Genomic DNA, 17259 nt, shown 5'->3' on the forward strand with positions numbered 1-17259 from the left:
CCACCTACTTGGGTCCACAGGGATCTCTCTCCCTTCCAGACTCCCATTGCCTTTAGAATTGGAACCCCTCAACTGCTCCTGAGCTGTTCAGTCCCTGTTTCCTGTGAGTGAGTCTCCTGTCCCTCGACTGCTGTCTGTGTTGTCTGGTGGTCAAGAGAGGGGCTTAGAGCTCACAGCCTGCGTGTGAACTAGGCCTTCTGCAATTACTCATTGTGGGTGGGACCTTGGGCGAGTCCCTTCTTTCTTGGAGCCTTTGGTTCCTCATCTGTTAAATGGGTGCAATGATAGTATTGTCTCAAAAGCTGGGAAGATGCGATGAGTTCCTGCTTGTAAAGTACTTTGCATGGTGTCACGTGTGGAGTAGGTTCTTGCTAAGTAGCGACCAGTTTCAATTATTATTATCGATCCCAGCCAGCAGGGCTGAGCTCAGGACCAGACCTTCAAAGTGCTTAGCAGAGGCTGTCCTGCCATCTTGCAGTCCTGCTAGTCATGAGTGGAGAACAGGAACCAAGGTGGGGAAGGCACCAGGAACCCTGCCTTCTGAGGCCAGGCCGAGGCCACTGAGTGTTCAAGTGGGGACTCCTGAGTAGGGACTCCTCCTGCCAAGAGATGGCCATCTCCAGATGTCTGCAGGCTGGAGGGAGCCAGCTGGCCTGTGGCGCCTGAGGGCAGAGGCAGGACTAATGGGAGGAAATTACATGGAGAGATTTCATCTGGCTTGAGGAAGCATGTCTACCAGGCAGAACTGGCCAACCGTGGGCCGCCCAGGCCACCGACAGAGCCAGTGAGCTCTCCCTGTCACCAGAGGTGTATGAGCAGAGGCTGGGGGCTTCCAAGGGAGGGAAGCCACTGAGGAGATTTCTACCCTTGAGGCTCCTCCGAGGCTGTGGGCAGTCCCTTGTACTTCCTGAGTGGGCTTGCCCCTCCCTGGCCCATCTGAGTCCACTGCAGGTGTCTGAGAGTGAGAGCAAAAGCTTGGATACTTCTGGCTCCAAACTGGGGCTGGAGGCTGGAGGGGAGAGGCTGTTGCTATAAGAGGCTGACCTCAAGGGGGTTAATAACCACAAAGTCACCTTTTTGAGGCAGCAGCTTAGTTCAGTGGCTGACATCATGGAGCCGGAGCTTGTTCTGTGCCCAGGCACCTGCCTTAGGCCTGCTGGGGTCACGGAGGACAGAGCTTGGTGGTGGGAGGGGTCTTATTCTTAAATCAGCCTCCCCTCTCTTGCTGCAACTTCTAAAACCAGGGGCTGAGGAGAAAGACAGGAATAAGCAGGAGAGGAGAGAGCCTGGGTTTCAATACTGGTTCTGCCACTTGGTAGCTCTGTGACTTTGGACAAGTCACTTAACCTCTCTGTGCTTCAGTTTTCTCTGTAAGACGGAAAGATAATAATACCTCCCTCATTCGGTTCTTGTGAGGATTAAGTGAGTTATTGTTTGTGTCCCATAATAGTCCATAGTAAGTACCATGTATTTGTTAAAGAGATAAAAATTAATTGATAAACTCACCTATGCCTAGCCTAGTACCGTGCAAAGGTCTTTATATCAATCACCTTGTTTAGTCTCCACAACAGCCTCATGAGGTTGAAACTACTATTATTAGGGAAATTAGGGAAGGTGAATCTGAGAAGGTCAAGTTCCTTGCCCAAGGTCACACAGCTGATGAGAGGCAGGGTGAAGGTTTAAACTCCGGATGGTCTGGCTCTCCATCACTCAGCTCTGCTGCCCCACAGTTTTGCAGCCTCTCTAGGGAGGTAAGGTGCCAACGAGAGCAGGGTAACAACAGATCAGTGGGCAGGAAGGGGTCGGAGGCGTCCCCCAATCCCCATCCGCCTTGGTCAGGCTGGAAGCCCCCTCTCGTGGCTGCTTCCTGGGAGAGATTTCTCTGACTAATTTGTGGAAACGTTGCTGGGTGACTCCGATTACAAATTACAGCCCTGCTTCCTCCAGCTGAGTAATCTCCATGATGGGGAGGAGGGGGCCTGGAAGTAGCCAGAGTTCTGGGCTGGCAGTGTTTGCCTTGGCGGTGACACTGCTGAGGGAGCTGGGCCACCCCAGACAAGCTCCAGGGACAAGGGACAGGAGCTGGACAAGGACACAGTCTCTCAGGATGGTGTGGGACTGTGGGCCTAAGGTGTCCTGCTCACTCCCATTTTCTCTTCTGTCCCAGCTGGACTCCTCTCTCTTGCTCATGACTGTGTGCCCTGGGCTGAGCCAGGGCCTGGCAGAGAACAGATGTCCAATAAATACCTGTTGGATTCCAGAAGTCTCCAGACACTGCACTTCACTGTTTACAAAATTCCTTCCCCTCTGTTATCTCATCTGATCCTTACAACAACCCTGAGAGGTAGATGAGGAAACTGTGGCTCGGAGAGAGGAAGTGACTTGCCCAAGGTCACACAGCTCAAACCCGGGTTGCCGGGCTCCAAATTATCAGTAACTCCGCAGCCCACAGAGACATCTCCCCTGTCCTTGTGTGAGGACAGTGGGAGGACAGAAGGAACCCCTCGTGGATGGAGGTTCCCCCATGGCCTCCTTCGGCACAGAAGTACTCCTCAGAAACCGTCAGGGGAGATGGCCTTATTGTCTACTGGGACACAGAGCTACAGCCTCTGGGGCTTCTGACTGGGATGAGGAGGCTCAGGGATGCCAAGTTCCTACCCAGCCTCTCCTGGCTGTCAGATAGGTCCACACAGTCAGAAGCTCTTTACCAAGGAGGTGCATCCAAGTCACTGTCCCAAAGGCCAGTCTCCATTCTGCAGCGGTGAAAGTACATCTCTTCACCTCTGGATCACTGGTGGGCCTCTGATGACAACTGCGGTTTTCCTTGTCAGCTCTGCTGTTTTTACTTTTTGTTCACTGCTCTATTATTACTGATATCTTAAAGGGTTTCCCCTTCTGGTCAAGCTTTGTCTTTAATATAATTTTGGAACTTCTCTCCTCTCCTCTTTTCTTTCTCCTCTCAGCCTGTGGTTTTGGAAGATGCTGAAGCAGGAGGTAGGTGGGAGGCAGTTTAAAAGCAGCTTCCCCTGCCTCCCTCCTCTCCCTGTCCCTGCCTCTAACAGGCTTGAGGGGCCACCAGGGTGGACCCAGCTCTGAGGGCAGCACTTGGGGGAGAAGGCACCCCTTTGAACTGGGAATTCTTTTTCTTGTTCTAAGTGGCTTTGGTTCTTCTAGCCCTGCACATACAAGCCCCCTTGGTGCCGTGACCCACCCCTTCTCTTTCTCTCCAACATTCTCCCCATCTCGGGGCTGTCCCCACTGCTGAGGGAAGCTTCTAGCACAGCTGAGACCACTGACCATAAACAAGTCAACTTACTTCTTGGGGCCTGTAGTGCCCTGGGAAAATGGGCACATGGCAGAGCCTGACAAAATAGGGGATGGGAAAAGGCTTTCGTGGGGCCCCTCTGCTTATCTTGATTCATTGCGGGACTAGGTCTAGGCAGAAAACTCCCCTTCCGAAATTTGCAGCCGCTCTGGCTGGGGCGGGGGTTTCTGCAGCTGCAGCACTTGAGCCATAGCCACTGGCCCATTGCAGCAGATTCTGGGCCTTAGGCAGGGGCTGGGATGGCCCTTCCATCCTGACTGTGGGGCTAGCGCTTGGCAGCTGGTTTTGGGAGGGCAGGACTGCAGAGCTCTCAGAGATTAACTTGAATTCATACCTCCACCTTGGAGCCAGAGAAATACTCCTGGCCTCCTGCTGAGCCTTGTACGCGGGGACCCCAAACTGGGAAGGACAGAAGTTCCAAGGCTTTTTGCTTCAGCTCCTCCCCCTCCAAAATAGTAGGGGCGGGACCTGGCTGGTTCTAGAACTACTCTTGCTTTTGTGGTTGAGCTCTAACTTTTTGTTTTGTGTTCAAAGATGAGATTCAGATCTGTAGGGGGAAAGCACTTGAAACCCCTTTGGTTGCTGAGACCTGTACCTGAGACAGACCCACGGCATACCAGCGTGGGAAATGCTGTCTTGGTCTTCCCTTTACACCCACAGAAAGTCCCAAAGGTGCCCAGGGCACCAGCTCACGGGCTAGTCAGGGAGCTGAGCTGTGGTGCCGGCACAGAGAGGACCAGGACTGTCTTGTTGACTGCCGGTGCCAGAGCCCCCAGAAAATGGGGGATCGTCAGTGGGAAGTTAAAGAGTTCCACTGTATGGACGAGGGCCTGGTGTAACTCCAGGCCCCAGACAGCTGAATCTAGCTGTGCAGGCCTCAGAGGGTAGGAGAGCAGTGAGGACCAGAGTGGTCAGGGAGGGTCCCTGGAGGAGGGGCCAGAGCTACACTGGAGGGCAATGAGATGGGAGGCAGGGACGGGGGCCTTTGGAGCAAAGGTTAGGAGGTGCTCGTCATCCTTTCTTCCCTGGACCAGCCCTGAGCACTGAGGAAAGCCAGATGGCTAGAGCTCAGAGAGACTCAGGAGATTGCCAGGACCCCTGTATGTGCAGGCAGGGAAAGAGGCCTAGAGAGGCAGGTCTCACAAATCATTGGCGCTCCTTCCTCTACTCCATAGCTCAAAGAATTTAGGAGCCCCCTGCCCCAAGCTCAGGACATCGTGAAACGTGCACCAAAATAAACAAAAATCCAAAGCTCACATTTAGTATATTGAGCACGAGCTGCTTTTGTAATAAAAAATAAACCACTTAATGTCATTAAAAAAAATGCAGGTGTAAATAAACACTTTCGGGGTAGAGTGGGGCTTGGGAGCTTGCTGCATTACAAGTAGTTCACGCCCTCGCTGCCCGGGCCGGCCCGGGTGACCAGGCGGCTCCTTCCACAGCCTCCTCCCTCCCAGTGTTGGGGGGAGACTGGATCCTGCTGGGGAGCAGCCGGACCCGCGCACAGCGCGCCCTGGTGGCTGGATCTGGAAGAGGCTGTGTCTGAACGGCAGGGGTGGGAAGTAAGGAGGTTGGCGCGCGGACACTGGATCCCCGCCTCTCGCCATAGCTGCCCCCACCGAATACTAGAGTAGACGGCAGACGCTCGGTCTCACTGGCAGAATTCACCTCCCTCAGTTATCAGGGAGCTGTGACAGGGTTCTCACCTGGGCTCTGGAGCAGGCCTGGCGGCCGGATGTGCAGGTTCAACTGAGCCCCAGAAGGGGGTCTTTTAGAGCAGAATCGTTCACACGGGACCTGACGGGGGTGGCAGGCTGCATGAGAGCTCGGAAGCCTCCAGTTTCTCCTGAGCCTCGGTCTGAGCCCCACCTTCAGTGCTGCTGACAGACCTGTGGTACACAGCTGGTGAGGTCCCACGGTGAGGGCTGCCCCGAGAGTGACAGGGCCACGAGGCCCGGCTCTACCCCGGCTCGGCTGCTCAAGCTGGAAGGATAGTAGCAACAGTAATGGCGGTAAGAATGTCACCTGGCATTTACTGAGTGCCTCCTGTGGGCCAGCACAGCCGAAGCCTCACAACAGCTCCATGAGGCAGGTGGGGTCTTCTTTTTACTGAGAAATCTTAAAGGTAGAGAGAATTGTATAATGAACCCACCTATATCCCATCGTCCCAATTTCACTATTATCAAGATTTACCACAAATGTTTTGCTTTTCCTCCCTCCCTCCCCCTTCCTTCCTTCCTTCCTCCCTCCCTCCCTCCCTCCCTTCCTTCCTTCCTTTGCTTTCTTTCTCTCTTTTTAATTAAATATTTTAAAGCAAATCCCAGATATAATGTCATCTCACTCTTGCATGCTTTTAGTATGTATTTCTAAAAACATGGACATTTTCTTTTTTTTTTTTTTTTTTGCGGTACGTGGGCCTCTCACTGTTGTGGCCTCTCCCGTTGTAGAGCACAGGCTCCAGACGCACAGGCTCAGCGGCCATGGCTCACAGACCCAGCTGCTCCACGGCATGTGGGATCTTCCCGGACCGGGGCACGAACCCGTGTCCCCTGCATCGGCAGGCGGACTCTCAACCACTGCGCCACCAGGGAAGCCCTGGACATTTTCTTAATAACCACAAAGCTGTTATCACATACAAAAAAAAATGAGTAATAATTCCTTGGTGTTATCTAATATCCAGCCTGTGAGGCAGGCACTCTTATTGCCCCCATTTTATTAGATGAGGAAACAGAGATTCTGAGGGGACCAGTAACTTGGCCCAAGGTCACAAAGCTTGTTAGTGATGGGGATGGGACCTGAACCCACAGAATCTGACTTGGGAGCCTGCCCTCTAAATCACTCTCTCTGGTCCTCAGTTTCCTTCTCTGTAAAGTGAGGAACAATAATGACTGCCTTACTACTTCACAGGGTAATGCCTGAGTGTACCATGTTATTCTTGCCTCTGACAATAACAATGAAAATAATGACGACATAAAGCAATCAGAAGAATTAATATAAAGTTGGTATGACTGCAAATACGGCAATTAAAGGAAATTAAGGTCTGCTGAGTCCCCACTCATCTCTCAGCTTGTGCTTATCTCATGGAGTCTTTACTCCAATCCTATGCTTCCTGATTAGCAGCTTCATTCTGCAAGTGAGGGAACTAGAGGCTCAAAGGGAGGAAGTGCCTTTCCAAGGTCAGGGTACTGGTAGCTGATAGGAGAAGGACTTGGAGCCAGGCTGCTCTCTTGGGGATGGCAGATATCGCTGGGGTGTGTCAGGAGCTGAAGATGATCTTTGCTAAGGACTTCAGGGCCTTCTGCCGTCATGGGGAATGTGCCAGTTGGGATTACTGCTTGTAAGCAACAGAGATCAGCTTTGGTAATTTGGGGGCAGAATAGGAGTTTATTGGAGGGATATGGGATGGCTCACAGAATGGATTAGAATGAGAGATCCAGGCTGGGAAAAGATGAATGTGAAGTAGCCCTGTGGCCTGGAAGGCAGCAACTGCTCAGAGGTCTCAAATGACCCCTCCAGCTCCTAACACACATCCTGGGATAAATCCACTTCTGCCTATTTCTCTGCTTCTACCCAGAGGCCCAGGAGAGAGCATCAAGGAACCCAGCCTGGTGGCACAGCCCCTGCCCATCATGGCTGGGAAAGCATGGCACTTACCTGGAGGGTTCCAGAGTGCTGGCTGGTGCCAGGGCTTTTTAAAGGAGTGAAACAGAAGGGAGCTGGAGGGGATTCCCCAGAAAAGGCTCTGCTATCTCTGGTTTTCACACTGTAATTTTGCTTTTAGCGCTTGGTGTGTGAGTCACATGTGAAAGTCTCTTGTTTTTCAAGGCCTGTGTCTGCTGCTGCTACCACCTTCACAGTGGCTGCCACCTCTAGGTAGGAGGCCCAGATCGCAGGCAGGATCCCCTGTCTACCACTGGGTGCTACAGATATGGGAGCAAAGCATTAGGGACTGTAATCTTGGGGCCCACTGTTGGGGAGGGGTTTTCCACCCTTTGCATCGTATGCAAATAAATGCTAATGATGTGCAAATGACTGGGTACCCTCAAAGCCCAACTGAGTAAGATGTGAAGGCAGGGGACTTGGCTCTGGCTGGCTTGTGTCCTCCAGAAAATGCTTTCTTGATCCAGCTTGCCCCCAGAGAGAGCCCTGGCTTTGGGCAGCTCTTCTGACACCTCTTTCTAGAAATGTGCCCTGGGCAGTGTTAGAGTCTGTACCCCTGGGCACTAGGTGCTCCCTGAGGGGCCTCAGATCCTTATGAGAAGTAGGTGGGGAATAAAGTCTAAATTAATAAATAAAAGACTCCACCTTGGCCTATGCACAGGGCTGGACGCACAAAGCCTGCTGGATTGGCCCAGGGCCAGCCAAGGGGCCGGGCTGTACCAGCAAGGCCTGGGAGATGTGGGACAGCCCCCTTCCCACTGGGCCTGACCCCTGGGCCTTGACAACAGTTTCTGGTGAGGTGAGGGAGGCAGCTGGGAAAGGCTGACTCCAGGGAGAGGGTGTGAAGGCTGGTTAATAGCTGGCAGAGCCCCTGGAAACTTCCCAGACAGGATGCCCTGCTCTACTCAAGCTGTGCCAGGTAGTTCAGATGAGAAGATGAGCCAATGGGGGAAATGGAGAGGAAGGGAATGAGAGGGACCCCCGTGGGCCTTCAGGGCCCCAAGAGGCAGGAGGTCTTTAACTTCTGGTAACTCAAAGGGCCGATCCCATCGAGGGGCAATTCTGCGCTGATTAGAGGGCAAGCCAGAACAGTCCCCTAAGCCAGGCTCAGACAGATGCTGACTGGCCCAAATTACAGCCTCCCCAAAAGCCCTACTTCGAAGAGTCTGGCCTCAACCTGAAACACTGCAGGCTCTGAGCTGGTGAGTTTCAATGAGTTCTGTCTTTCCTGCCTGTCTGTTCACTTCCCCTCCTCCTCTCCTTTCCCTCTCACGGCTTCTTTTCATGAGGCTCCATTTCTCCTTGGCCTCAGAATTTTACCCCCACTGGGGCAGCCTCAGCAGCATCTGACCATCTTGCTCATCATAGCTGCAGGATCTGAGCCTGGAGCCGTCTGGCTTGCCCCCTGCTCCTGAATAGATATAGGCCCCGGAATCACAGGCCCTCAAACACAACTTTGAATCCAGTGCGGCCCACCTGGGCTGTTTTCCTGTCCCTTATGGACCCAAACTTGGCCCCTTCGGACTTGGCTCCCTCCCCAGTGCCTCAGTCTCTCTAGGGGAGATTCCAGGAGCGAGAGTAGGCACTGAGCCTGCCCTGGTCACCATGACTTGAACCCCCTACTTATGCAGGCTGCAGATACCTCCAAGGATAAGGTTGGGCCGAGCTCATTCAAGAAGCCTCAGAGGCCTGGGGCCAAGGATCTTCATGTGATGGAGACGGGGCTGGTGGTCAGGGCCACACAGGGGACCACTACCTGTCCAGGCACAGAGGACTGGAGGGTGAGAGGGGAGCAGTGTCAGAGGCTGGCGGAGGATTGTCCAAGAAAAAGAAATCCTTGTGCTGGTGAGACCTGTCCTGTGAAGGTTCCAGTGGGAAAGTCCCCAGGAACCTGAGCCCCGGTTGCAGGGGAAATGAGACAACTATCTCCTTGATGGCTGTGACCCTTATTCCGGACAAACACACACTGCTGCTCCTGTCCCGCTACCACCCAGAGGGGCACTGCTGAGGTCCACTCACCAGCAGCCCCTCCATAGGTGGGGGTGTGTAGAGCGGCAGGGACCAAGCGCACTCGAGCCACTGGAATGAATGACCTCTCCCTGGTGAACCGAGGAGGCTGTGGGCTTCCAGGAAGAGATGGCTTCCCTATGCCTGTGCCCAGCTGCCAGTGTAAATGCACCCTCACCGTTTCATCATCCAAAGATTTATTTAAAAGAGTTTTGTGTTGTGGCTGTCCTGGGTGAAGTTCTCAGCGATCTGATTTTAAAAGCCTTTTTCTCCGCCTGGACCCTCAGTGAGTACCCCTAGGGATACTTTAGAAGCAAAAACAGAGCTAATGAGCTTGGTTGTGCCCTTGTGATCCTGAATGTTTTCCATTCTGAGCCCTTAACATATAATTAAAGATTATTTAGCATGGACTTTTTCTTTTATTGTAAATTAATTTCAAAACCAAGTTCTGAGGTTAAATAATGATTGTATTTGTTAATCAATCCAACCTGGGTTTCCTTCCAAAAGAAAACAGGATGCCATTGTTGAAACGCTGGGAACGGGACGTTTGAGAACTTGGGGGTTTCACTGATTGCAGCGATGTTAAGGGTTCTGACAGTGTTGATATGTGTTGAGGTCTTTTCGTTAGACAGGGATGGGCTTTGGGAAAAGGTGAAACTGGAGAAGCTGATGGGAATATGAGCTGGGAGCTGTGAACCTCCAGCTATAGTCTGGGCCCCAGGAAACTCACAGCTTCCTGAGAGGGGGCCGTTGGCCCCTTGGCCAGGCCACAGCTTGCCTGTTGGAGAGCCCATATATGTCTACTCAGACATGGAGAGGTGGGTGAGAAGGGATTGCCACTCGGCCCGTGGGACAGGCTAAATCGGCTTGCAGTGCCTCAGGCTGCCCCACCCCAGTCTCTCTGTTAGAGAGACTTCTGACGTTTTCCTCAGGGTTTTTCAGTCTTGGCACAATTGACACTTCAGCCAGATAATTCTTTGTTACCAGGGATTGTCCTGTGCATTGTAGGATGTTTAGCAACATCACTGACCTCTACCTGCTAGATGCCAGTAGCCCACATGCACCCCTCCCCCACTGTTGTGACACCAAAAGTGTCTCCAGAAGTTGCCAAGTGTCCCCTTGGGGACAGAATTACCCCAATTGAGAACTGCAGAGTTAAAATATAATACACATTCATGATAGAAAATAAGATAAAAATAATCTATAATTCCAGTATCCAGAGTTGGCCTCTTTTAAGGTTTTTGTTGGTTTGCTTGGTTTCTCGCCATGCCATGCGGCATGTGAGATCTTAGTTCCCTGACCAGGGATTGGGCCCATGCCCCGTGCAGTGGAAGCCCGGAGTTTTAACCACTGGACCGCCAGGGAAGTCCCCCCCTTTTAAGGTTTTGATGTTCTTCTTTCAGACTTTCTTTTCCATGCATATATGCATTTTGGCTTTTTTTCTGAAACCGAGGCTACACAGTACATTGTTTTGTCACTTGCCAAGCCATGGGCTACACAATGGATATTTCCCTTCATCGCCAGATCTACTCTACCGCACCTCTTTCCAAGCTCCGTTGGAAGCATCCCCCCTTCGGTAATGGGCTGGAGGGCCTGGAAGTGTGGTATGAAGCTCACCACGATCACATCTTAAGCTTTCAGGGCCCAGGGGGTCAATGTGCTCATTCCCCCAGAGGTGATGTGCTGTGGGGACGGACCCACACTCACACCAGTGCACTACTTACCAACAAGTCACCACAGACCCACTTCCACCTGGCCCAGAGCCTGGGTTGTGCTCTGTTGGGCTTGTGTCTTAATGGGTAGCCCTGGTGGAGAGCCCACCTTTCAAGGAGGGAGATGGAGGGTAGGCCAAGGCAATCAGAAGCTGTCAGGTACCAGGCAGCAGGTGGAGGAGGGTTCTGAACTTGTGATGGATTGTGGCCCCTTTGAGGACCTGATGAAAGTAGGAGCCTTTCTCAGGAAAAACAGCCCCATCTGCCTGGTTCTGTATCCAATTCCATAGATCACCGGTTAGGAACTTCTGGGAGCAGCGATTTTCCTGAGGACTGGTGGTGACCTACAGGCTTACTCCTCTCTCTTCTAGGAATACATGTTCAGGTCCTGGGAAGGCTGTGACCTCAACCCTTCCCCATTACACAGGGCAGGGTGTCCTTCACAGAACAACAGGCAACAGGTGGATGGATGGGTAGATGGATAGATGCACACATGCACGGATCCGGAGAACTGAGACTAAGATGTGAGCTTCTCCAATGATAATGTTGATCAAAGCTAGCATTTGCTGAGCCTGTATCATGGGCCAGGCTACTCATCTCATATGCTCGACTACATCCAATCCCATGGAAAGGAAGGTACCATGATTATAAGTGAGTTGACATTTTACTGAGCTGGAAACAGGCTGAGACTTGCCCAGGGACATACAACCTTGTGAGTGGAAGGCTGGAATGTCCATGCTCTCAACCTTGAAAATATGCTGCATGTATGGAGGGCAGGATGGGGTTGCCTGAGCTGTGAGTGGTGTGTGTACACTATGCCGGGACCCCCTGGGAACTTTGGCCCTGGACCCATCTTCCCAGCAGGGATCATGCCTCGGGCATAGAAGCAGAATGTAGAAAGGTGGTTGCCAAGGGCTGGAGGGGAAGGGGGGAGATCGGTGTTTCACGGGCATAGAGTTTGAGTGTGGAAAGATGAAAAAGTCTAGAACTCTGTTGCAGAATAATGAGAATATTCTTAACGTTACTGAACTGTACACTTAAAAATGCTAAATATGGTAAATTTTATGTTATGTGGTTTTTACCACAATAAGAAAATGTGGGAAAAAAGTCAGTTGTGGAAATCTGAATGCTGGAAGAAAAGAAAAGAAGTCTGCTTCCGGCTCTGGCCTTGTCTCTTTCCCCTGAAGGTGGGCAGCACCCCACTCGTTCCTCCATCTGAGTTCCTGGGGGCTGTCTCCACATCGTCTGCAGGGTCTAATGGGGCCAGAGGGAAACTAGCAATTTGGGGGAAATCTATGAGAGGGTGGAGCTTGGATGAGCCTGAGGGCTGAGAAATGGGAAATGTGCACCCCAAGGGAGCTTTATTATATTTTATTTCATTTATCTTTTGAAAAGACTACATAGGTAGTGGGACAAACTTCAAAAGGTACAAACAGATATGCAGGGAAAATTGTCTCTTTTCTACCCCCTTGCTTCCCCCATCCCCTCCCAGAGGTAGCCATTGCCATCACTTTTCTGTATATCTTTTCAGAAATAGTCGATGTACCTACAAGCACATACGAATGCAATTTTTTTCTGCCATAAATGGCATATTAAACATATTGTCCTGCACTTTTTTTTCACTTAACAACATATCTTGGAGATCACTTAATGTTAGTATAGGGAGATGGCTCTCAATCTGCTTTAGTAGTGACACAGTATTCTACTGTATGAACCATATTCAAATGTATCAGTCTTGTATTTTTTTTTTTTGCGGTACATGGGTCTCTCACTGTTGTGGCCTCTCCCATTGCGAAGCACAGGCTCCAGACGCACAGGCTCAGCAGCCATGGCTCACGGGCCCAGCCGCTCCGCGGCATGTGGGATCCTCCCGGACCGGGGCACGAACCCGTGTCCCCTGCATCGGCAGGTGGACTCTCAACCACTGCGCCACCAGGGAAGCCCGATCAGTCTTTTCTTGATCATCATATGGATTGTTTTGGATATTTGTGGTCATAAACAATGCTGCAGTGAATGATCTGGTACATTCACCATTTCACACATTGGCAAGTATATCTGTGGGCTAATTCCCAACCGTGGAAGTGCTGGGTCAAAGAGGATGCGTGTTTGTAGCTGTGATGGCAATAACCAAGTAGCCTTCCCACTTAGGAAGGTGCCAGGCCCACCACTGCCTCACCAATACTCAGTGTGATAGAAATGTGTCAGTCTTTCCTGTTCCCATGAAGAAAGATGGCCTCCTGTTGCAGCGCTCTTTTAAGTTCTTATCTGTGTCCTCTGTGTCCTTCTGCCTATTTTTTCCTTTGGGTTGTTAGCCTTCTTATGAGTTTATAAGAGTGCTTTTTGGACTACAGGAGTATTCCTGTGATTCAAATCGTGGCTTTTTAGAGAAAGAGCTGAAGAACCATGAGGCTTTCGGCCTCTCCCAGCCCCATGTCTCCTGCTAAAGGTATGTGTTGGGCTCATTGAGGAGCTGGCTGGGGCCGGACTCTGGGTTGAAGCGGCAGCTCCTGGGGAGGAGGGGCAAACTCGCTGCCGTGCAACGCAGACAGCGAGGCTTCTCCTCAGGATGTGCCCTCCCGTCAGCCTGGTTCTGGGGTTGCTGCATGTGGTCAACAAGCTTAGCCTGCACAACTCCAGGAGGCGTTGTTTATGTGGACTGTCATGTGAATGGTGACCCCGGGAGTTCTGTGACATGGTGGCCCTTTTGGGGTCCAAATGGAACCAGTGGTAGGCGGCTAAACTCGTCTCTACTTTCTTGACGTGGAGCAGACCGTGTGACTTCCTGAGCACCCAGGTCTGGGCAGGGCCAGTCCACAGCCATGTGTGCACTGACCTACATCGAGGCAGCATAGGACCACCACGTGGGGTGTCTATGTTGTCACGGGCTTGGCTTTCTACAGAGATTAGCTCCCCAGCCTAGCAAGCTCCCCTGGAGGGGAGTACCCAGGATCCCTTGTCCTGGGGCAGGGCTGATGCCCCCTGGGAAGGAAGCCTTAAGGGGAGCCTGGAGATCTGAGGACAGGCACAAGGAGCCTGAGTAGATCTGGTGGCTGCTCTGGGCATTGCATGGAGCCCAAGTCCCCAGGGAGCTGAGAGGTAGGGGCAGATTGTCCAATCCCTGGGTCTACAGTGTCCCTCGGCAGAGAGCGGGTGGTGCCTGGGCCTATTCCCGGATGTATTGAGGAAGCAGCGGGCAGGGGTTTTTGGCACTGCTTGCTGGGCGTCAACCCCCAGACCAGCTCCCCGACCTCCCAGACTGCCAGCCTCAGAGCAGGACTGGCCTGGGCAGCAAGGAGTCTGGAGGTCCACAGGGAAGACAGCCCCTTTCCTGGTTTCCCAAATAGCCAACATTGAGGGAGGCCTGTGGTGTCAGCCTGTGGCATCACCCTGGGGGAAGGAGGGGCATGGAAACAGAGTATCCCTTGTTCCCTGGATGAAGGAGAGAGCTGGGTGCTCTACAACTCCCACCCCCAGAATAGGGATTTGATAATGCTGAGAGTCCTGGCAGAGGAAGCTTCTGGAACCTGCTCAAATCCCAAAGCTAGGGCTGCTCAGTCAAGCTGCTGGCGTGGGGCCTTGACTGGGGGCAGAGGCAACGTTTTAGTTGCCTTGTCACCTGGCATGGAGGGCATCCCAGGACTGGGACTCCTCTGGGGAGCGTGTGTGTGTGTGTGTGTGTGTGTGTGTGTGTGTGTGTGTGTGTGTGAGAGAGAGAGAGAGAGAGAGAGAGAGAGAGAGCGAGAGAGGAGCACAGCCCCTCCTTCCCCATCCAGCAGCAGTGAGGCCTGGGGAGGAGTTGGGAAAGAAGGCTCTGGGAGGGAACAAGAGAGTGGCAGTCAGGCCCTGGGTGGAGGAAGTGTGCCCCTCGCTGCCATTCCCGTGAAATCCCTGTGAAATACTCGGGTAGAGGCTGCCTCAGTGGCTGATGCCCCATGGCTGTTCAGGACTCAAGGGAGGCTTGTTCTTGGCTTCCTCGATAGGGCAGAAGTCCAGAGCTCTTTTCTAGAATTACTGTGTGGCTCTGGGCTGTCTCCTAGCCTCCCTGAGAGTCTCATCAGCACCGACCAATAGAATTTTCCAGTGATGGAAGTGTTCTCTGTGCTGTTCAGAAAGGTTGCCACTAGCCGCATGTGCCTACTGAGCATTTAAATGGGGCTCGTGTATAAAATAGGTAACTGGTGAGAACCGACTGTATAGCAGAGGGAGCTCTACTCAGTGCTCTGTGTTGACCTAAATGGGAAGGAAATCCAAAAATGCGGGGATATATGTATACGTCTAGCTGATTTACTTTGCTGTACAGTAGAAACTAACACAACATTGGAAAGCAGCTATACCCCAATAGAAATTTTAAAAGAATGGGGCTAGTGTGACTGAGGAGCTACATTTTAAATTAAATTAAATTTTAGTAACTTAAAATATAGATAGCCGCCAGTGGCTAGTGGCGACCTTCAGGACAGTGCAGCTCTGGTCCCTGGGCCCCATTAGCCACTTGCAGCTCACTGGAGCCCCTGTGAGTGGGAGCGGATGGCAGTATCAGGTATGGAAGCAGGTCCCCCAATGATTTCAAGAAACCACAGTCTTGTGATAAAGGCCATGAAACACCCTAATCTCTCCTCCTCTTGGATTTTTGAGATGCATATTACCATGTGAAATAAAGGCTCTGAGATGTTTCTGCTCAGAAGAAACCCATTGGTTTCATTTAAGCTCAAATGTTCCAAATGCATGTGAGCACAGCGCCTTTTTCACATGGCACATCTAGTAGTATTCTGGGAACCCTTTGAAATGCTGCGAGAGGAGGCTAGACTCCCAGAGGAGCTAACACTCCCAAATGGGGCTACTTCTGGTTCAAGCAGCGTGTGTAGGGAACCTGGAGCTCTTGGTTAAAATTGAAGATGTTCCCATGGGTTGCCCCAGGGCTTCCCGGCCTGGGCAGGAACACAGCAGGGACCCTGGGAGGCTCCATCACTGTGTGATCTGCCCTGGACCTGGCAGCTGCAGGCCAGGGCAGCCCCTCCCCACTCCATCCATTGGCCTTAGGGTGTGGGATGTGGGCCTCTTGGTGGGGAGCACAGAGGCAGCTGCCCCATTTCATGCCTTTCCAACCTTCTACTGCTTTGACTGACCACGTGTCTGGACTGGGAGAAGCTCTGTTGTTCTAGTTTCTGAGCTGGACCCTGATGAGAAGAGAGGGGAGATGGGGCAGGTGTCTGTCAGGGGTTCCCTCCATCTGCCCAGGCAGGCAGTGACCCAGAGCTGGCCAGGACTTGCACCTCCACAGGGAGACTCCAAGAGCTCCTACTGGACACTCTCCATGCTGATTCGATAAGCCCTGTCACCTGCATCAAGCCAAGCAGGGAGGCAGCTGCAGCCCACCCCCACTCCCCATGGGCCCCAACAGTCTGGTCTTTGGGGCACCTCAGTGGGGTTGGAGCTCTGCAAATGCAGGAGAGTGACAGTTACTCTCTGGTGAGGCAGGGCATTCCTGCTGGGGACATTCAAAGGTTTCCTATGTGCTTATCAGAATAGGGAACTGGCCAACAGGAGAGGGGCTGCCATGGCCACTTTCTATCTCTCTCTGCAGGGCTGTGGCCCAGCAGCCGTCTCTCGCTCGGGAGATGGTTCAGTCCTCTCTGGGCAGCAGGGAAGAGGGCCTTCCCCCTGACTCCCCCTAGAACTCTGTGGGTGCAGGTCTCTGCCCTGCATGAAGGCCTATTCTCTCCTACTCAGATACATTCTTTGAGCTTGATATGAGGAGCACTGATGGGAGATCTGGAACACTTCCTGCTGCCTATTCTGGGAAGTCTGAAGGCATGCCTGGGAGGCCTGGTCGGGCCCTGTGATAAGATATCACCAGCCACCTAGGCAATTACACGTCTGTAGGGCTTGGGCTGAGGTGGGATGCTCAGCTCTGCCCCAGCCTGGAGTCTTGCGTCTGGGCCTGTTTTCTGTGGGCTCACTGGACACACATGCAGGGCTACCATGGAACAACTCTGGGGGCACCACTCACAGGGGACCCATGTGACTGTGCTGGGGACACATACATACATACGTGTCAGTCTTGTCACCATGCACACTTCCTCACCACACCTCAGTATCCCCAATACACAAAAATTCAACTTGATTAAAAAGAACAGGCAGTGATCTTGCCCACCCTTGGAAATTAATGGCTTCCTTCAGAGCATTTGAAGTGGGTTCCATTTACATCTAACTTTGCAGGACCACATCCAGCTCTGTCAGGTGAGGTGCACCTGTGCTCCAGTGACTCACACATACATTCAGGCTTGCCAAGGGCCAGGGCAGCTGCTGTTCCCAACTACAGCCGATCGCTGGTAGATTTAGGAATCCATAAATCACCTTTATTCCCTGGAAGGATGATTGTGTGTTAGATTGAAAGAGGCCTTTGCCACAGGTGTCTTTGGCAAACCCTGGTCAAAGCTATTAGCCATCATAAGGAAACTCCAGCAGTTCGGCTGGTCCCTGAGAAGTGGTAAAGCGCTAAAACCAAGAAAGACTTGGATGCGAATCTGTGATAACCTAAGCCCCAGGAGAGAATTT

Source organism: Phocoena sinus, chromosome 3, assembly GCF_008692025.1.
Source record: "Phocoena sinus isolate mPhoSin1 chromosome 3, mPhoSin1.pri, whole genome shotgun sequence".
Lineage (NCBI taxonomy): Eukaryota > Metazoa > Chordata > Mammalia > Artiodactyla > Phocoenidae > Phocoena > Phocoena sinus.